A 22,876-nucleotide genomic window follows, 5' to 3' on the forward strand; every position below is an offset into this window, starting at 1 on the left:
TTGAAACTGATCAATTTAAAATAAGTGGCCACTAACCATCCTTACCAACTGCGTGAATTTGTAGATGTCTCATTTAAAGGACTTCTTGTTGACAAGAACTTGTTCAAGTAGTAATTCTCCTTACTGGAGTTCCCTTTGTGGCTCAGAGGAAATGAATCTGACTAGCATCCATGTAGATGAAGGTTCGATCCCTGGCCACGCTCAGTGAGTGGGTTAAGGACCCGGCATTGCCGTGAGCTTCTGTGTAGGTCGCAGACGCGGCTCAGATCCCGAGTTGCTGTGGCTGTGGTGTAGGCCAGTGGCTACAGCTCTGATTTGACCCTAGCCTGGGAACCTCCACATCTTGTAGGTGAGGCCCTAAAAAAAGTAATTCTCCTTACTTTATAACTGTTCTGATTTAGCAGAACAGGAAAGAAGCATTTTTATTCCTGCAATTTCTGTCTTTTTCTTTTTTTTTCTAGAATTCCCTCCCCCCCCCCCCCGTTTTTTGTCTTTTTCTAGGGTTGCACCTGTGGCATATGGAGGTTCCCAGGCTAGGGGTCAAATTGGAGCTGTAGCCGCCGGCCTATGCCACAGCCACAGCAATGCAGGATCCAATCCACGTCTGCAACCTACACCACAGCTCACGGGGCAACGCAGGATCCTTAAGCCACTGAGCGAGTCCAGGGATCAAACCAGCAACCTCACAGTTCCTAGTCGGATTTGTTAACCACTGAGCCACAAAAGGAACTCCCAATTTCTGTCTCCTGATTACATTGTGAAGAGACACAGTAGAAGCTGATCTTGGCAGCAGAGGCTTTCTCTTTGTCTGGCAGGCTGTTCAGTGACAGTTGCAGACAGGTGTCTAGTAGTGGACTAGTCAGTGAGCATGGCCCCAGGCTGGCAGGGAGCTAAGGTCAAAACAGTGGTAGAAGTCTTTTAGGTAGCATTCTCAGTGCATCAAGGGAGACCTAACATGCAAAACAGACCAGAGAAGATGTGTCTTCATTTCTTTACTCATCCATTTATCCAACAAGTATTTACTGACTGCCCATTCTGGGCCAGCCAGTCTGGGTTAAGGCTGAGGACCTAGAGATAACTGCCTGGTCTAGAGCAGTTTACAATCTGGTGGCAGGGGTGGGTGGGAGTATATAAGGTACAATAGCAGCCAATAGGCTGGAGTACACCTTAATGGGAAGGGAAGGTTCGTTATGATTCATTCCTCCCTGTGCACCATTTTCCACCAGGTTTTCAGTGCCCCAGAGTTTATCATGAAGATGAGACCGGCAGTCATTCCAGGCAGCAGGAACAACACATACAACAGAAGTGTGAATAGCCAGGAAACTGTACAAAACTTGGGCAGCCCTGAGGCCTGATGAAAAATGGTGTGTATGAGACTGGAGAAATAGGCATGAACCAGAAGGTTGAGGGCTTTAGCATTTGTGCCAGAGTTATGTCAGTTTGTGGGGTAGACGATGGGGAGTCTATTAACAAGGGCGTAACAAACCAAGATTTGCTTTCAGAAAGATGATTCCAAGGGCAGGTCAAGGATAGACAGAGGCGGAAAGGAGATCCCCACACACACATACACCTTTATTGAGTAGTTGACAAACTGGTGGTGGACCAGAAAGTTGGTGTTGATTGGAGCGGCAGAAAGCCCCTCTTTCATGCAGAAGAAATGACCCACTGCCCTATGCACTGCATGCCTCTGGCTAGCAACTATGATGGCTTATTTCTCTACCTTCCACCAGAGTAGAGCTCCCTACGCATAGGAATGGTCATGGTCACACACACACTGCAAGGCTAAAAGTAAATGTTCAGTAATGTGGGTGACTTAATAAGTGAATAAATGAATAAATGGATAGTTTTGGGCCCAATAAACCAGTTGAGAGCTGTTGTCAAATGTAACTGATGGGTTATTTTGGCAAGCAACCCCTCACCTGGAGAGTTGAACCAGATGTCTTTAAAAGTCTCTTCCGATGTGAAGATTTTATGATTTGAGGCCACTCCCCGTGAAAGTAACAAGTGACTAAAAAGAGGATACGTGAGATTTGTTCTAAGGAAAGAAAAAAAAAAAAATCCAATGAAAAACGTCAAAAGGGGGGAGTTCCCGTCGTGGTGCAATGGTTAAGGAATCCCACTAGGAACCATGAGGTTGCGGGTTCGGTCCCTGCCCTTGCTCAGTGGGTTAACGATCCGGCATTGCCGTGAGCTGTGGTGTAGGTTGCAGATGCAGCTCGGATCCCGCGTTGCTGTGGCTCTGGCGTAGGCCGGTGGCTACAGCTCCGATTGGACCCCTAGCCTGGGAACCTCCATGTGCCGAGGGAGCGGCCCAAGAAATAGCAACAACAACAACAACAACAACAAAGACAAAAGACAAAAAAAAAAAAAAAAAAAAGTCAAAAGGTGCATTTATAACATCTGGAAGCAACAAACTAAGGCAGTTAAAAGCTGACAGATTTTTATAAAGAGAATAGAATACTGATTGTCATAATTAAGCTTCAGAAGGCAGGCAGTATGATAGATCAGGCCCTATCTAAGAGACACCTCCATATTGGAGGGAAAGAAGGCCAGGAGATGGACGGGAAGAAAGCTCTAGGAGGAAACCCAAGCGGGCGAGACAGTATAATTGGGAAAGGAGAGTGGGTAGGAAGAGGCAGAGCTCCAGAGAGGTGGTTAGTGCATATCAGGATACTCAGCAAGGGGAAAGCAGACAGAATACAGAGACAGGTAAACCTGGGATAAAGCAGTTAGTCAGTGAGCATCAACAACATCCATGAAGGGCAGCAGAGTACCAACCCCAGGCATGGGCCTAGGCAGAGGTCAAGTTCCTGAGAGGCCTGGTGAAAACAAAGCACACTTTTATCTTTGGAGCAACTGTGGCAACAACCATACCCAGACAAGGACTTCACAGAGGGGCTCAGGTTCTGCCATGGAAGTACAAGGCCAGCCTTAATTAACCACAAGGACCTAAGCAAGAGCAGCCTTACAAAAACATAATAAGCACAGAGTTCCTGTTGTGGCGCAGGGGAAACGAATCCGACTAGGAACAGTGAGGTTGCGGGTTCAATTCCTGGCCTTGCTCAGAGGGTTAAGAGAGCGGTGTTGCCCTGAGCTGTGGTGTAGGTCACAGATGAGGCTCAGGTCTGGCATTGCTGTGCCTGTGGTGTAGGCCGGCAGCTGTAGCTCCGATCACACCCCTAGCCTGGGAACCTCCATATGCCCCAAGTGTGGCCCCCCTAAAAAAGCAAAAAAACCCAAAACCCAAAAACGAACAAACGAAAAAAACCCATAAGCACACAAAGCCAGAAAGAAACTAGCAGACATGCCGATTTGCTGAGCTAGCAGCCAGAGGTTCCCAAATTTTGTCCAACTCTGGAGAAACTTGGGCCCAAGCCTTGTTCAGAGCTGACCTGCCCCAAGTCTGTCAACTGGAGAGCAGTGAAGACATGAAAGCAATAGGCCCTCACAGGCCCCGCAACACCAGACAGCATGAGGCAAGGCCATGAGCAGAGAAGACCGCCCATGAAAGAGGAAGAGGGAGTCTGTCACAGAAGCACCACCAAGGAAGAGGAACATAGAATTCAGCATACAGAGATCTCTTCTCTGTTCACTCACCACTAATTTCTCCACCTACCATCACTTCCGTACCCTAGAGGACTATCTTAAAAAGCTCTATGCCTCATAGTACCCAGAAATCTCTTTTTCCTATTGCACTGATTTCATCATCATACCATGTAACTGGGAAGGCAGCCCATACTGCTACTCTTATTTTCCAATCTGAACCGCGCAAACTTATATGGTCTCGAGGAGTTGAAGCAATGGTCTGGCTTACCCACTCTCAAAGTGCAGACGAAAATCTGAATCTCACTGAGGAATAAGTAAAAAACTACATAAAAAACTACCCCTAAAATTACACAACTAGTGGCAGGGTCAGTGATAAAACCCAGATGTCTTTGCTCCTTCCATGTTTGCAGTGTCATCAAATCTGGTAGAAATGTCTGTTATTAGGAAACAAAACAGAGTTAAATGCATTTGCCCTTAATTTTACTTTATTTTTTTGCTCTTAAGGGTCACATCCACAGCATATGTAAGTTCCCAGGCCAGGGGTTGAATCAGAGCCACAGCTGCTGGCCTACGTCACAGCCACACCAGATCTGAGCTGCATCTTCAGCCTACATCACAGCTCACGGCAATGCCGGATCCTTAACCAACTGAGCAAGGCCAGAGATTGAAACTGTGTCCTCATGGATACTAGTCAGGCTCATTACCAATGAGCCACAACAGGAACTCTATTCACCCTTAATTTTAAACTCTTCCCACTGAGTTCACACACAGCCCCATAGAAAATCTCTTTCCATCTGCACAGATATTCCTTGATACATGACAGAATGGAAATCCACTAGAGGTTACACAATTCAGATTATCCTACTCCAAAGCAAGAGAAAGCTTTAAGCAACACCATCTGATTATGAGATTTTGCTGCTTTGGAGAATTAATCAAATTCATCCTAGAGGCTCATCTGCTGCATGACACACTCATTCCTTGATATCACAACTCCCTAACAAACTTCAACACAAGATGCTCTGGTGACGTCTTTCCCAAGTACTTTCTGATCTTCATCTGTTACTGTGACTAGCATTTGAAGTAATGTAAATAAGCAGGGTGTTGCCTGATCTCTAATATCTATATAATTCTTTGTACTTATACGAAAAGCCGAGAGGATAGAAAGCGTCTCATTTAGGGAGATATTTTCCACTGTTACTTCTGAATGCAAAATAAGTGAAAAGATAAGGTAAGTCTAATATCTGGTAAACCATGAATAATTGAGATGCCCTAACACTGAAGAATGTGATTTAAATTATTTAACAATATTCATCAGTAGTCAAGAAGAATTTTGTTAAAAAAAATTCAGTGTATTTGGAGTTCCCGTCGTGGCTCAGTGGTTAACGAATCCGACTAGGAACCATGAGGTTGCGGGTTCAATCCCTGGCCTCGCTCAGTGGGTTAAGGATCTGGCGCTGCCATGAGCTGTGGTGTAAGTTGCAGACGCAGCTCGGATCCAGTGTTGCTGTGGCTGTGGCGAAGGCCGGGGGCTACAGCTCCAATTCTACCCCTAGCCTGGGAACCTCCATATGCCACAGAAGCGGCCCTAGAAATGGCAAAAAGACAAAAAAAAAAAAAAAATTCAGTGTGTTTGGAAAAGCTAGACCAACATGCACTGTACATCAACAACTTGACCTTGACCAACTTTTGTTATTTACAAAGGATAGGCTATTTCTTAAGTATGGTTTATTTATCCAATTAGTCACTGCTGTGGCAGGGCTTCGATCCCTGGTCCTGGAACTTCCACATGCTGTGGGTACAACCAAAAGAAAAGAGAATAAAAAAAAATCTCTATTTTAAAAAAGAGTAACTTGGAGTTCCCGTTGTGGCACGGTGGAAATGAATCCGACTAGGAACCATGAGGTTTTGGGCTTGATCCCTGGCCCTGCTCAGTGGGTTAAAGATCCAGCGTTACCATAAGCTGTGGTGTAGGTCGCAGACATGGCTTGGATCCTGCACTGCTGTGGCTGTGGCCAGCAGCTGTAGCTCCAATTTGACCCCTAGCCTGGGAACTTCCATATGCCATGGGTAAGGCCCTAAAAAACAACCAAACCAAACCAAACCAAACAAAAAAAGAGTAACTTCACAGCAAAGAAACCAGACAAACGCTACCAAGCCAGGTGATCAAGTTAATGTCATTACAAAAACAAAAATAAAAAAAGAGTTCCCGTCATGGCGCAGTGGTTAACAAATCTGACTGGGAATCATGAGGTTGCGGGTTTGATCCCTGGCCTTGCTCAGTGGGTTAAGGATCCGGTGTTGTCATGAGCTATGGTATAGGTCAAAGATGTGGCTCGGATATGGCGTTGCTGTGGCTCTGGCGTGGGCCAGGGGCTTTAGCTCTGATTACACCCCTAGTCTGGGAATCTCCATATGCCACGGGAAGTGGCCCTAGAAAAGGCAAAAAAGACCAAAAAAAAAAAAAAAGTTAATATCATTAGACATAAGTCATGTTGACACCATGCATCGTGGATGTGATGAGAACAGCCCTTCACTTCTCTAGTCTTCCTCCTACAAAGCCACAATCCACATCTTATCTTGAGAAAAACATCAAATGAATCCTAATTGAGGGATCTGCTACAAAATCCCTAACCAGTACTCTTAAAACTGTCAATGTCATCAAAACCAAGGAAAGTTTGAAAAACTGTCACAGCTAAGAGCAGCCCAAGGAGACATGATGACTAATTATGGTACGGTATCCTAGGTGGGATCCTAGAACAGAAAAAAAAAAAAAAAATCCCTAAAACATTAGGGACAAACTAAAGAAATGTGGACAAAGTATGGACTTTAGATAGTAATAATATAGCAATACTGGTTCATTAATTTTGACAAATGCACCATACCAATATAAGGGAAACTGAGTGTAAGGCATGTGTGAACTCTCTGTATGATTTATGCAAATTTCCTATAAATCTGAAATGATTCTAAAATGAAAAGTTCACTAAAAAAGGTTTAAAACAAATTTGAGGAGTTCTCATCATGGCTCAGTGGGTTAAGAACTTGACATAGGAGTTCCCATCGTGGCGCAGTGGTTAACGAATCCGACTAGGAACCATGAGGTTGCGAGTTTGGTCCCTGCCCTTGCTCAGTGGGTTAAGGATCTGGCGTTGCTGTGAGCTGTGGTGTAGGTTGCAGACGCGGTTCGGATCCCGAGTTGCTGTGGCTCTGGTGCAGACCGGTGGCTACAGCTCCGACTGGACCCCTAGCCTGGGAACCTCCATATGCCAAGGGAGCGGCCCAAGAAATAGCAAAAAAAAAAAAAAAAAAAAAAAAGACAAAAAAGAACTTGACATAGCGGCCATGAGGACACTGGCCTCGTTTAGTGGGTTAATGACCTGGTATTGCTGCAAGCTGAGGCACAGGTCGCAGACGCAGCTTGGATCCGGTGTTGCTGTGGCTATGGGTGAAGGCCAGCAGGTACAGCTCTGATTTGACTCCCAGCCTGGAAACTTCCATATGCTGCAGATATGGCCATTAAAAAAAAAAAAAAAAAAAAAAAGGAAAAACAAATTTGAGGAATTCCCGTCATAGCTCGGTGGAAATGAATCTGACTAGCATCCATGAGGTTGTGGGTTCAATCCCTGGCCTCACTCAGTGGGTTGAGGATCTGGCGTTGCCGTGAGCTGGGGTGTAGGTTACAGACGCAGCTTGGATCTTGTGTTGCTGTGGCTGTGGCGTAGGCTGGCAGCCGTAGCTCCAATTCGACCCCTAGCCTGGGAACCTCCATATGCCATGGGTGTGGCCCTAAAATAAAAGACAAAAAAAAATTGAAAAGTGAGTACTGGATTCTTCCATGTGCCAAACAGATACAAGTACATAAGAGAGAGGTAACAGTGACATTGACAAATTAAGAGTATAAACCTAAATATTCTTTTTTGGGCATCTCTCATATTGAGGGAGTCCCCTTAGATCTTATTATCCAGAACTTAGATTAAATAAATGCATGCAGTTCAGAGTTCCTGCTGTGGTGCTACAGGATCATCTCTGCAATGCCAGGACTCAGGTTTGATCCCCGGCCTGGCAGAGTGGGTTAAAGGATCCATGTTGCCACAAGGCGGCATAGATTGCAAGTGCTGCTCGGATCTGATCCCTGGCCCAGGAACTCCATATGCTGTGGGCTGGCCAAAAAAAGAAAAAAAAAGGTTTTTAAATGCATGTAGCTAAAAATTCCCCAGTTTTTCTGTTTACCTCATGTATTATCTTCAGTGATTTAAAATATATCTAATTATTTATTTTAAATTTATTTTTTATTTTTTTTTAATTTCCCCAATACATTATTTTTTTTTCTACTGTACAGCATGGTGACCCAGTTATAATGAGGCATGTTTCTCACTATTTTCTCTACTGAAGAGTCAACCTAGAACCCAGAACTACTAAAAATATACTAAAGGTTAACTTCAGCAAAAAGTTAATTGTTTACTTTCTGTAGGCCTATCATTCTAGAACAATCTGAGAAGTACTTTAAGTGTATTTTAGGAGCCAAGGACATGAATTAGGGATGAGGTGGGTAAAAGAGTAATAAGTAGGGATGCTGGATATGATATTCCCATGGACTGAACTCTGGTCATCGGTCTTTGAGCAGGTACTGTCGTCACTTGTTTAATTTCTTCTCCCTCATCCTTTGCTCCCTTTAAATCTGCTGATTTCTAGGAATGAGCCTTCTTTATGACATATGTTGTATATTATTTGGTTTGAAGAATCATTGAGTTTATGTAAAGCAAAGCAATGTTCTTTTCAAAGATCTCAGTTCTTAAAATACAACTTGCCAAAAGCACATGCAAAGTTGTTATTATCCCTTCAGATCAATGCTCCATCACTGCTACGGGATATTAAAAAAGGAGTTAGGAGGACAGCAAAGCTTCTAGTCTGCATCTATTCTGGCAAAAGCAGCACAGTAGAGAGACACAAACATACTAAAAATCATTTTAGCAAGTGAGTTCTTGCCAAGCAAAAAAAAGCCTGGGCCGCTCTATCTACCCAAATGTTTTCATAGAGGTTTTAGGTAGCAGGCAATTAAATTCAAGGAGCAGATTCAAGCAAACAGAGACTTGGAGGCTGAGCAATGAGAATGCATGTGGGCAAGAGCTGGACACAGAAGCGTTTGCAAAACCACATTAGTTAGGTTCCCCTAACTTCCCTAGAACAAACAGTCACTAAAATACTTACTTGAATTTCAAATCCCTTCATCAGCTGAATACACTTCACAATTTAAATAAGCATTTGAAACATGTCAACTGTATATACCTGACTCCTGATTAAAGTAAAACTTAAAAGGAAACACCAAAAAAACAGTGGAGAAGGTTCCATTCAGCAAGAAAGATGTTATTTTGGAATCTCACATTTAAAAAACAAACTCTTGGGGAGTTCCCGTCGTGGCGCAGTGGTTAACGAATCCGACTAGGAACCACAAGGTTGCGGGTTCGATCCCTGGCCTTACTCAGTGAGTTAACGATCCGGCGTTGCCGTGAGCTGTGGTGTGGGTCGTGGATGAGGCTTGGATCCCACGTTGCTGTGGCTCTGGTGTAGGCTGGAAGCTACAGCTGTGATTCGACCCCTAGCCTGGGAACCTCCATATGCCATGGGAGTGGCCCTAGAAAAGTCAAAAAGACAAAAAAAAAACAAAAAACAAACAAACAAAAAAACAAACTCTTGGGCTACATTTGTGACTTGTTTCCAAAGAGTACAATGTGGAAAGGAGAGAAAACAGCTTCGCAGGGGAGGAATCTGGTAAACATGACTTCAGACAGATGATTCAGGTCAATACCAACTGATACGTCATGTTGATATGTACTCTTGATATGGTGTGATGACAACGGCATTCCACCTCACCAGTCTTCCTCTCTAACTCAATAGCCCCAGTCTAATAAGAAAAACAGACAGACGGGAGTTCCTGTTGTGGCTCAGTGGTAATGAACCCAACTGGTATCCATGAGGATTCGGGTTTGATGCCTGGCCTCGCTCAGGAGGTTAAGGACCTGGCATTGCCGTGATTTGTGACGTAGGTCAGATCTGACATTGCTTTAGCTGTGGTGTAGGCCAGCAGCTGCAGCTCCAATTTGACCCCTAGCCTGGGAACCTCCATATGCCACAGGTATGGCCCTAAAAAGGAAAAAAAGAAAAGAAAAAGAGAAACAGATAGGGGAGTTCCCTGGTGGTCTAGTGGTTAGGACTTGGCACCTTCACCCCTGGGGCCCAAGTTCAATCCCTGGTCTGAGAGATCCTACATCAAGCTGCTACAAGGCCAAGTCAAAATAAATAAATAAAACTAAAAAATATGTTCTTAAATTTATAAATATTAAAAGAAAAAGACAAATCCTAATTGAGGGAAACGACCAGTACCCCTCAAAAAATGTCAATATCATATAAACCAAAGAAAATCTGAGAAACTGTCACAGCCAAGAGGAATCTAATGAGATAGGATAACTAAATGTGAAGCGGTAGCCTAGATAGGATCCTATGAGAGGAAAATGAAATTAATGAAAAACTGAGGAAATGTGACTATTAAGTAGGGATTTTAGGAGTTCCCTGGTGGCTCAGTGGCTTAATTCAGTGTTGTCATTGCTGTGGCTCAGGTCACTGTTGTGGTGTCAGTTTGATCCCTTGCCCAGAAACTTCCACATGACGCAGGCCCAGCCCCCCCAAAAAGTAAGGACTTTAATGAAAATGTATCAATGTGGTTCATCAACTGTGACAAATGTACATTATTAGTACAAGATGTTAATAATATAGGAAACTTCCTATGGGTAATGAAAACTCTGTACTATCTATACAACTTTTCTGTAAATCTAAAATTATTCTAAAATTTAAAGTTTTAAAAAACACTGAAACAATCTTTTGTTGGTTATCTCTTCTCCATTCAAATCATGTACTTCTGACCAAACAGCAGAAAGAGAAAAGATGAGCCTTGGGCACCCGCTGCGTAATAAAGAAACCTGCAATGAATTTCCTATGGATGACCTAATAGTCACAAGGTGGGAACAGGTGGTCGACGTACTGTCCTGGAGTCAAACAGGGAGCAAATTTAAAGTCTGGGATGAGTGGCCTTTAACAACACAGTCCATCCATCAGCAAAACAGTCTGAGAGTGCAACACAGCCCTGGAATCTAAACACAGCCAAGAAGATGGCCATCTAAAACTTGTTAATGTTTCAGAATGCACCAGATATAAATCTAGAAACTACAACAACAACCTAAGCTTCAGCAAAAGTCATTTTGATCCTGTATAATAAACATTTAAAGAAGTACAAAGTACTGCAAAACTAGAATCATGGGCATTATCAGTTTTACAATCATTTCCTGTAATTGCATGGCACTAGATAAAAGTTAGATTCAGGGGGTAAAGGCTGAAAAATACTATGTAAGGTCCAGGTTTGGGTTGACCAAGCAGACCTTGTTTACAGTTCAACTGATGTCCAAAAAAAAAACAACTGATAAAATTGGGGGGGGGTGGCAGCTGAAAAGTAGTTTATTATCAGCTACTGTTGATTAGAAACAATGTATGCAATTTCAAAAATAGGTTTAAGCTGCACTTCATATTTTGCCTTCTTTTTTTAGGGCCACAACCAGGGCATATCTAAATTCCCAGGCTAGGGGTCGAATGGAAGCTGTAGCTGCTTGCTTACACCAGAGCCACACCAACATGGGATCCAAGCCGTGTCTGTGATCTACACACCACAGCTCACGGCAACGCTGGATCCTTAACCCACTGAGCGAGGCCAGGGATCAAATCCACAACCTCATGGTTCCTAGTTGGATTCGTTTCTGCTGCGCCACAACGGGCACGCCTGCACTCCATATTTTATTTAGCTAGAGTCAACCTTCAGTCAATAATTTTTTATAGAACACTGGTTTTCAAATATTATTCCGCAGCAGCATGACCTGGAGGATGTGTTACAACACTGTCAGTCCCTACCAGCAGTTTCTGATGCAGTATGGGTCTGAATCAGAGGCCTGAGCCCTGCATTTCTAGCAGCTCCCAGGTGATGCTAATACTTGTCTTTTGTAAATGTTTCTTAACTTCAAAAAAAAAAAAAAAAACAGTGCTGGAGGGGCTGTGGAGAAAAGGGAACCCTCCTGCACTGTTGGTGGGAATGTAAACTGGTACAGCCACTATGGAGAACAGTTTGGAGATACCTTAGAAATCTATACATAGAACTTCCATATGACCCCGCAATCCCACTCTTGGGCCTCTATCTAGACAAAACTCTACTTAAGAGAGACACGTGCACCCGCATGTTCATTGCAGCACTATTCACAATAGCCAGGACATGGAAACAACCCAAATGTCCATCAACAGAGGATTGGATTCGGAAGATGTGGTGTATACATACACAATGGAATACTACTCAGCCATAAAAAAGAATGACATAATGCCATTTGCAGCAACATGGATGGAACTAGAGAATCTCATCCTGAGTGAAATAAATGAGCCAGAAAGACAAAGACAAATACCATATGATATCACTTATAACTGGAATCTAATATCCAGCACAAATGAACATCTCAGAAAAGAAAATCATGGACTTGGAGAAGAGACTTGTGGCTGCCTGATAGGAGGGGGAGGGAGTGGGAGGGATCGGGAGCTTGGGCTTATCAGACACAACTTAGAATAGATGTACAAGGAGATCCTGCTGAGTAGCATTGAGAACTATGTCTAGATACTCATGTTGCAACAGAACAAAGGGTGGGGGAAAAATGTAATTGTAATGTATACATGTAAGGATAACCTGACCCCCTTGCTGTACAGTGGGAAAAAAAAATATTAAAAAAAAATCTATGATGAAGTGTAAGCACCTCAATAAAATCTAAAACCAAATTTAAATGGTTTGAGAATTTTCTGCTTTGTCTTTAGCAACAAGTATTTCTGAAGCATTTATTCCAGTGCCCAGCACTATACCAGACACAGAGCAGTGAATAAAAGCATACATACCCTTCTAAATTTTATTCTAGGGGAGACAGCTAGTAATTAGCTCCAAGATGCATTATTCATTTCAACTGCAGAAGGACCCATGTTAGGAGAAGTACAAGGAGCGATGGGACCCTGTGAGACTGGATGGTCTGATCTCAGTGGGGGGTGGGGGAAGGCTTCCTTGAGGAGGCTAGCGTTTAGTACTGAAGGAGGAACAGAAACGCGGCCCTGAGGGAAGATTCCACACCAGTGGGAGCAGTATGTGGGAGAGGGGTAGAGCCCGGAGGGAAGGCCAGTGTGACTGCAGTGCAAGAGGAGGGGGGCAAAGGTCAGAGACGTTGCTGCCCAAGGAGTTGAACTCTAAGTGTGGGAGGAGCCATAAGGAATGCTTAGCTCGAAAGTGATTTAAACTAGTGTTATGTTTTTGTTTGTCTTTTAAAACAGTCTAGCCGCTTTGCAGAAATGGAGTAAGCATGGCGAGAGTGGATCCCAAAAAAATACTTCAGGAGGCATAATCTTTTGAATCTGGTGATGGACTGGGTAAGGTGAAGTGAGGGAGAAGAGGAAAGTTCAAGGTTAACTTTCAAGACTATAAAATGCTACAAAGAGACTAGCGCTGCTTTTTTCACTCTGACTTGAGTTTTTCTCTCTGGTGTACCATGAAATAAAAAAAAAAAAGGTTTTTATCTGTGCCTGGAAAAAGATTGGACGCACAAAAGTTAAAACAGTAGGATAACAGATCAAATGCTTCCGTTTTCCAAGAAGAGAAAATTCCTTTTGAAAGCATTATATATTAAGCTCAAAGTTAACCTATTGTCTCCTTTCACAATTGTGGAAGCAAAGGCTGACAGAGTTGCTCATCTCATTCTGTAGTCTGTGAACTACAAGAGCATTTTATTTTTACCTTTCTCATGGCATTTCTCATTTCCTGCCTTGTATTTTTGTTCTGTATCTATGTATCTTATCTCCTTTCCTAAACTGTAAGTTCTCCGATGAAAGACAGGGATAATCTATGAACCCACATCGAGGGGTATGAGAGATGGGAGGGCATTAGAGAAAAAATACACAGAAAATCTTTTTCTTTTGTCCCATTAAGCAAATGGGTTGTCATTTTATTTTTATTTTTTAGGGCCACACCCAAGGCATATGGAAGTTCCAAGGTTCCCAGCTGAATCCCAGCAAAGGGTTGAATAAGAGCTGCAGCTACAGGCCTACACCACAGCCACAGCAATGTCAGATCCCAGTAGCATCTGCGACCTGCATACACTGCAGCTCACAGAAACGCCAGATCCTTAACCCACTGAGTGGGGCCAGAGATCAAACCCATGTCCTCATGGATATTAGTTGGGTTCATTACTGCTGAGCCACAACAGGAATTCCCAGGTTGTCATTTTAAAGAAGTGAGAGTTGGGTGCAGCAGGTTAAGGATCCAGCGTTGTCACTGCAATGGCTTGGATCACTGCTATGGTGTGGGTTTGATTCCTGGCCCAGGAACTTCCACATGACGTGGGGGCGGGGGGAATAAAAACAAACCATGATGCAGAAGTAGGAAAAGGTGGTTTATTTTACATTGAAATACACTTAAAGAAGCACTCAAATATAATTAATGAAATGTTGGAAACTGTTGCTTTTTGTAATTGGAAGGGTACCTAAGCAAGACTTTGGATGATGAAGTGTGAACATAAAAACACCCCCATTCTATGTCATCATATCCTTAAAACTGCATTGGCAATGGTTGACTACAATTAACCAGAGTTCTACAGCAGGCTCAAATCATGAATTCCTACACTCAGAAAATCACCCTGCCCAAAAAAAAACCCCTATAAAACAACTATGTGCAACACACACTGAACTGAGTGTTGCAGAGGGATCTGAGTTCCTCTTTTCTTAGAGAGCATCTATCAAAGAGCTGTGAAAAAATTTCCAAGGTAGACAGATGCCTCAATGCCTCAGTCCAGGTCCTAGAAAGATAATGCATCAATCTAGCTTTCACTGTTTTTTTTTGGTTGTCTTTTTGCTTATTAGGGCCTTACCCGTGGCATATGGAGGTTCCCAGGCTAGGGGTCGAGTTGGAGCTGGAGCTGCCAGCCTACACTGCAGCAACAGCGGATCCAAACCGTGTCTGCAATCTACACAACTCATGGCAACGCCAGGTCCTTAACCCACTGAGTGAGGCCAGGGATCGAACCTGCAACCTTATGGTTCCTCATCGGATTCATTTCCTCTGCGCCACGACGGGAACTTCCCAGCTTTCATTGTTTAATGCCTTCTTGTACTGCTTGCTTTAAGTGAAACTGTAGTATAATGGTGCCTTTCTACTAACCTAAATACGTTCAGATAAGGTCTAATACTCAGGCATGTAAAAGCCTACCACGCGTCATGGCAACCTCATAACAACTCAGAATGGTGTTTCTTGCTCAGACTTCATTCAGAGATTTATTCAAATGGTACCTACCCAATGAGGCCTTCCTTTGTCACTACTGAAAGACTGCAACCTCTACCACCTGATACCTCCTATCCTCCTTCATTGCTTTATTTTCCCTTTACCACTCATCACTAGCATACAAGATATTACAATTATTTATCTTGTTTATTTTACTGTCTCCCTGTCTACCGGATGTCCTCCCAAATCTGTTCTTCCTTCTTCCTGAGCACCCGGCTTTTCATCTAGAAATGACATTTCCCTATTTCCCTTGAGGCTAGGGAGGACCACATGACTATGATTTCTCCAAAGGTATCTGTTTAACAGTGATGTGTGAAACTACCGGGTCATTTTCCTAAAGAAGCTTACCCTGGACCCCTCTCTTCCCTCTAGCTGGCTGGAACTGCAAAAGCAAATGCTAAGGCAGGCAGAACAGTCCCACTAGCCTGGGAACTAAACGATCTCAGGCAATAGAGGTTGCCTCCTTGCCCTGGGCTATTACATGCCAGAAAACAAAGATCTACCTTTTTCCGGCCACTGTATTTTGGAGCTTAATCATATCAGCTTACCCTTCACCCCTAACAATACCCTCCCCCCCTTAAAATGTACTGTCCATGGGGGCAGAGATTTTTGTCCGTTTTTCTCACTAGTGCATCCCTAGCAAGTAAAATAGTGCCTGACACACGAGAGGGTACTTAATAAGTATCTGTAAATTGATTAAATATACAATTTCATTATCATCACCCACATGTTTAAACCACGTTCATGGCTTCAAGAAGTTCAGATTACAAGATCCAAAGTGCTCCTAAAACAGTCGCCCAGAAGTTCCAACAGCCCATTCATTGCCACTTCCCCCTCCTCCACTGCTTGTGCCCTTGAGCCCCATTAGTCTCCTTTTCAGCTTCCCTATGTGCTTGGCCCTTGCTCAACTCAGTCTTTGAACAAGCCAGTTCCAGTATCTACCCCCAAACGCTCCTGCAGGAGTTCCCTCATTCCTTCAGTTATTTGCTTATGTGTCATTTCCTCAGATGGAACTTGCTGGCTATCTCTATTTTTAATTCGTAACTTATGAAAATGAGTAGCTACAACAATTACTGGCCTATTTTTAAACTATATATCAGATTATAAGTTCTGTATGGACAAGAATCACTTCTGTTTTTATTTACCACTTGATCCTCTTCCCTTGGCATAGTTCCTGGCTGGTCAGAAGAAGTCAATGGGGGGAGGGGAGGGGAGTGGGATGGATGGGGAGTGTGGGGTTAGTAGATGCAAACTATTACATTTAGAATGGATAAGCAATGAGGTCCTACTGTATCCAATCTCTTGGGATAGAACATGATGGGAGAAAGTATGAGAAAAAGGATATACATATGCATGACTGGGTCACTATGCTGTACAGCAGAAATTGACACAACACTGTAAATCAACTATACTCTAATAAAGAAAAATTTTTTAAATAAATGGAATGAACTTCACGAAAGATGCTGAGTGTTTATTTTTAAACATTGTGAAGTAGACACAAGTTAAAGCATATGTAGCTCTCTCATAAATGTAGTCTTCAAATGTCCTTGACTACCAGCCTGACAGTAGTCTAAGTTTATAGCTATGGGGATATAAACCGATGCACATTCTGGCATGCTTGTAATTGCTTTCCTAGAAGGATTCTCATTCCTCCTTTCTACTAGCAGTTTTTAGTTGCTAACAAACAGGTGGAATTTGAACGGCTCCTTTCAGTACGATAGGCAAGAGCAGCTTTTACCAGGATTTCTCAAATGCAGGTTCATATGGGCACATGTAATTCAAAATAAATGATGATTATGTTTTGGGGACATGCCAACTGGCCTCCCCAGACCTCAGACCCAAAAATCAAAGATCCTTTTATCTCTCAGGTCAAGGTTTCAGTTCATCAATTTATTCCTGGATTATGTAACCTGAGGTGGCCCTCTAAAACTATATGGGCACCAGCCAACCTGGGCACACCAGAACATTCTAGAGGTATTCAATAATCTAGACTTTTAAATGCTGTTTTTTTGTTTGTTTTTTTTTTTAAAGATGTTAGGAGTCTATGGTGTGGCAGGTTAAAGATTTAGTATTGTCTCTGTGGTGGCTCAGGTTTGATCCCCAGCCTGGCACACTGGATTAAGGATCTGGCATTCCCACAGCTGTGGTGTAGGTAGCAGCAGAGGGCTGGATTCCCTCTCTGGCCTGGGAACATTCATATGCTGCGGGTGTAGCCAAAAACAAAAATGAGTTCCCGTCATGGCACAGTAGAAACGAATCCAACTAGGAACCATGAGGTTGTGGGTTCAATCCCTGGCCTTGCTCAGTGGGTTAAGGATCCGGCATTGCCGTGAGCTGTGGTGTAGGTTGCAGATGCGGCTCGGATCCTGCACTGCTGCAGCTCTGGTGTAGGCCGGCAGCTGCAGCTCCCTAGCCTGGGAACCTCCATATGCCGTGGGTGCGGCCCTAAAAAGAGAAAAAACAAAAGACAAAAAAAAGAAAAAAAAGAAAAAGAAAAAACGCTGTTTCTTTTGGAGCCTTACCTATGGTGGTGGATATACAAACATATACATGGGATAAAACTGCAGAGAACTAACACACACATACACAAATCAATACAAGTATAACTGGAGAAATGTGAGTAAGTAAGATCAGTGGGTGTTGGAGTTGTCTTGTGGCACAGTGGGTTCAGGATCCAGTGTTGTCACTGTAGCGGCTCAGGTCACTGCTGTGGCATGGCTTCAATCCCTGGCCCAGGAACTTCCACATGCTGAGAGCAAGGCCAAGAAAAAAAAAAAAAATCAGTGGATGTGACATTATACTACAGTTTCGCAAGATATTAACCATTAGGAGAAACTGGGTAAAGGGTACACGGGATCTCTCTATTATTTCTTACAACTGCAAGTGACTCTCCAACTACAATTGTATCTCAATAGAAATTTCAATTAAAAAGTGCTGCTTCAACACAGAAACTCTAGGATGCTACAGGATTCAACTGGTTACTTTCTGAATAAAACAAGAAGGAAGAGGCTGGGAAAATGACAGAAAGAGAAGTAAAGTAGAAGTGAATAAAAAACTTCATAATGGGAAAGAATACTGCAATCTCTGAAAATATACCCACACAGCCTGTCTACTTTAGGTCACAAGTGTCAAAGAATAAAAGGTTGTTACAGAACATCTAGTTCAACCCCTGCATTTTAAAGTTCTGAAAAATGAGGCTCAAAAAACAACTTGCCAGACAGAGTTCTCTTGTGGCTCAGCGGGTTAAGGATCCAGTGCTGTAACTGCAGTAGCTTGGGTCACTGATGTGGCACGGGTTTGATCCCTGATGCAGGAACTTCCATATGCCCAGGCATGGCCAAAAAAAAAAGATAATCTCTTTAAAAAGGAAGTGAGGGAGTTCCTGTAGTGGCTCAGTGGTTGACGAATCCGACTAGGAACCATGAGGGTGTGGGTTCGATCCCTGGCCTTGCTCAGTGGGTTAAGGATCCGGCGTTGCCATGAGCTGTGGTGTAGGTTGTAGACGCAGCTCGGATCCTGCGTTGCTGTGGCTCTGGTGTGTAGGCTGGTGGCTACAGCTCTGATTCGACCCCTAGCCTGGGAACCCCCATATGCCACGGGAAGTGGCCCAAGAAACGGCAAAAAGACCAAAAAAAAAAAAAAAAAGGAAGTGATTTTCCTAAGGCTATGCTGCTGGTTAATGGAAGTACCATAAGAGAGAAGTTTCCAGTCCCATACCTCAAAAAACGTCCACAATGCTAGGTACATATTAGGAACTAAAGAGACATTTGTTGATGCAACATGAATTTCATGACTATGTAAATTATTAATTCCAAACATGGGTTCTTCTCCTAAGGCAACAGAAGAGCAAAAATAAACCAATGGGACCTAATCAAACTGACAAGCTTTTGCACAGCAAAGGAAGCCTTAAAAAAAAAAGAAAGAAAGAAAAGCCACAGAATGAGAGAAAATAGTTTCAAACAATGCAACTGACAAGGGCTTAATCTCTAAAATGCAAACAACTTATGCAACTCAACAGCAAAAAAACAAACAAACAAAAATCCAAAAAAACCAACAACCCAATTGAAAAACAGACCTGAATAGACATTTCTCCAAAGAAGATATACGGATGGACAACAGGCACAAGAAAAAATGCTCAACATCACTAATTAGAGAAATGCAAATCAAAACTACTATGAGGTACCACCTCACACCAGTCAGAATGGCCATCATTAGTAAGTCCACAAATAACAAATGCTGGAGAGGGTGTGGAGAAAACGGAACCCTCCTGCACCATTGGTGGGAATATAAATGGGTATAACCACTATGGAAAACAGTACGGAGGTTCCTCAGAAAACTAAATATAGAACTACCATATGATCCAGCAAGCCCACTCCTGGACATGTATCAGGACAAAACTTTTCTTGAAAAAGATACATGCACCCATATGTTCACTGCAGGACTATTCACGATAGCCAAGACATGGAAACAACCTAAATGTCCATTGACAGATGAATGGATTAAGAGGATGTGGTATATATATACACAATGGAGTACTACTCGGCCATAAAAAAGAACAAAATAATGCCACTTGAAGCAACATGGATGGAACTAGAGACTCTCATACTAAGTGATAAAAGTCACAAAGAGAAAGACAAATACCATATGATATCACTTATACCTGGAATCTAATATATGGCACAGATGAACCTTTCCACAGGAAAGAAAATCATGGACTTGGAGAATAGACTTGTGGTTGCCAAGGGGGAGTGGGAGGGAGTAGGATGGACTGGGAGTTTGGGGTTAATAGATGCAAACCTATTGCATTTGGAGTGGATGAGCAATGAAACCCTATTGTTCAGCACAAGGAACTATATGACGAAACATGTCACTTGTGATGAAACATGATGGAGAATAATGTGAGAAAAAGAATATATATGTGTGTGTGTGTGTATCACTGGGTCATTTTGCTGTACAGTAGAAATTGACAGAACACTGTAAAACAACTATAATAGAAAAAATAAAAATTAAAAAAATAGCATGGGTTCTATAAATCCATTAATGTCTTCTGATTTGATTTCATTTGATTTTATGTTGATTACACTGCCTTCATTGTATGTTTGATAAGTAATATGCCTAAATTTGCACAAGAATATTTTAACTGAACTGTCTCACATTCCAGAACAGGGATATATGGAGTTCTTTGGTGGTGCAGTGGGTTAAGGACCTGGAGTTGTCACTGCTATGGCCTGGGTTGCAGCTGTGGTGTGACTTCAATTCCCAGCCCAGGAACTTCTGCATGCCAAGGGCATGGCCAAAAAAAGCCCCAAATAAAGAAACAAAAAACAGGGATATATATTCTACCGATACTTTTCATCAAAGCCCAGGAGCTAATCCATAGTAACAAATGATTATGACTTGTAAATTGATTTTATTTACAGAATTCCATTTTATGAAACTGCTCCCCTGCTATGGCCATTATCCTCTGGCTGACTCATCACTGGCAATAATAAACATAGCAAGCACCCCAATTCTGCTCCACTACACCAACAGTTTTCAAATATGTACCTATGAATTGTCTTCTTGCTGCTCTCTACTGTCTCCTAGCAGCTGTGACTCAGCCAATCCAAGTGCTGCCTTTCTGTCTACCATTGCGCAGCTAACTGTGTTCCTGAGTAGGGATGAGTAAGAGTGTCTTTGGGAATTAACGTCAGGTGGCCACTGGCAAAGAAGGCAGTGGTACTCCCCAGGAAGCCTGCTCATCATATTCTAGCCTCACCAAAAATGCTCTCCTCCATTTGAGCTGTTGGCTAAGAGATTAATATTATCAGAGTTGAGTTCAATTCTAGAGTATAGTACTAACAAAGGCCTCAGCCTACATTTAATCCCCAATCATTCAGGTCAGTGTAAAACCAAAGGTACAACCATTCTTAAAAGCCCATGAACAGCATTTCCTAAAATGTCATTGTTCCCATACAAAGTACAGACAATTTAGTTCACACTCATTACTGTTAAAGAAATAATGAAATTTGAGGCAGAGTACAGTCAAATGAGCAATCAAGAGATGGAGACCTGAGAATAATAAACAACCCAACAGAAAAGAGTCCAAAAATCCACTTGCTAGACTATGAAGCCTAAACATTATATGAAATTATAAAGCTTGGAGAGAAATTAAACATAGAGCTCCTGGGAACCCGGAGTTCACAGGGGAGGAAACTGAGGAGCTGAGGCTCGAATTCCTATTTCCGAACTCACATTCACTAAATAATCTTGAACAAGCCATTTGCCATCTGTCTGTTCATTTCTTCAACTGTAAAATGAACAGGCTAAACAACTAAAAGGTCTCTAAGATCCTTTACCAGTTCCAAGACTTCACTGAGCCTTACAGGCCATGTAGCAGTCCAAGCCCTTCATTTACAGGTGGTAAGGCTAGAATCTGTAGTTACTTATGGTAAAGTCTTCCATTCCTGGTCTACACACACTTTAGATTTGTTCATTCATTTTCACCTGATCCTAATGATATAAGTGTGATGCTTAATTTTGTGTGTCATCTTGACTGTGCCACATACTACCCAGATTATTTGGGTCAAACACTATTCTGATGTGTCTGTGAGGGTATTCTGGGATGAGATTTATATTTGAGTTGGTAAACAGAGTAGAGTAGATTGCCCTCCATTATGTGAGTGGACCTCATTCAATCAGCTGAAGGCATAAATGAAACAAAAAGACTGACCGTCCTCTGTGCAAGGGGACACTCTGGCCTAACAGCCTAACTGGCCCTCGGACACGAACTGAAGCTTGTCTTAGGTATCAAGCCTGCTAGCCTTTGAACTGGAACTTTCCTATCAGCTGTCCAGATTCTTGGGCCTTCCCACTTAGACTGGAACTATACCATTGGCTCTCCAGGGCCTCCAGCTTGCTGACTGCAGGTCCTGGGACTTGTCAGCCTCCATAATCATGTGAGCCAATTCTTTCTAAGTTTCTTTATATCTGTGTGTGTATGTGTGCATAAAACAAAGAAATTTATTTATATATTTACATATAAATATCAAAATAATAAATATATAGGTATTTATACACACACACACACACACACACACACCCACTGGTTGTTTCTCTGGAGAACCCTGACTAAATACCATAACCAAATGTGTAGAATGAACTAATGTTTGTAATGCACTTAAGACACTGTCAGGAATTTACTACTCTGGTTTTAGCTGTTATTATAATTGTAAGAAGGCAAAGACAACTTACAACTAAAACAACTGTATAAACCTGCAGTATATCAATGAAGTCATGGATTGGTAATTCAAGGTACTGAACAGAACAGTTATTTCTGCATGCAGACAGCCTAACACAACACAAATGCCTACACTGAAGGTAAAATTAAAAACTCATTTCAAATTCTGATCCACATAAAATAAATTATTTTCATCCTCATGTATTAAATTCTTAAATGAGACTCTTACCACTAGCACTTCTGAATATCTCGTACCCAGCAAAACTGCAATAACTCACAAAAGTAATACCAGTCTAAGTATTTACATCTCGACATAACCTTTTCCCGATTTAAAAAAAAAAAACACACACAAGTATTTGGGAGTTCTCTTGTGGCACTGCGGGTTATGGATCCTGTGTTGTCACTGCAGTTGCTTGGGTTGTTGCTCTGGCACAGGTTCCATGCCTGGCCTGGGAACTCCCACATGCTGGGGGTGTGGAAAAAACAAAGCAAAACAATTATCTGTAAAATAGCTAGACTAAAAAGTTATCAAAAAGCCTTACAAAATTAAAAAAATACCTTAATTAGCAAATACATCATTTATTTACTTATAGTAAAGTGAGTACTTTTATTTATTTTTGCTTTATTAGAGCCACACCTGAGCACATGTAGTTTCCAGGCTAGGGGTCAAATCAGAGCTGCAACTGATGGTCTATGCCACAGCCATAGCCATGCCAGATCTG

General features: G+C 42.5%; 1 protein-coding gene across 37 annotated transcripts in view; it reads right to left on the reverse strand.

The window, feature by feature from the left end:
• The window catches only part of ATP11C (ATPase phospholipid transporting 11C), a 180,488-nt gene that overhangs the window by 139,855 nt on the left and 17,757 nt on the right, over positions 1-22,876 (reverse strand). For 2 of the 37 annotated variants that reach the window (XM_085008902.1, XM_085008898.1), the window contains exon 2: positions 1,920-2,008. The exons of 34 other annotated variants lie outside the window; for them this stretch is intronic. The gene's annotated coding sequence lies outside the window, so the exon portion shown is untranslated. Of the gene's footprint in view, positions 1-1,919; positions 2,036-2,778; positions 2,908-22,876 lie in introns of those variants that run through there. One more of the 37 variants, XM_085008897.1, reaches the window with a different exon arrangement.

Source organism: Sus scrofa, chromosome X (genome assembly GCF_054392235.1).
Source record: "Sus scrofa isolate SSC_HxYL_T2T_F1_AM1 chromosome X, Sscrofa_HxYL_maternal_Yorkshire_Landrace_v2.0, whole genome shotgun sequence".
NCBI classification, from domain to species: domain Eukaryota; kingdom Metazoa; phylum Chordata; class Mammalia; order Artiodactyla; family Suidae; genus Sus; species Sus scrofa.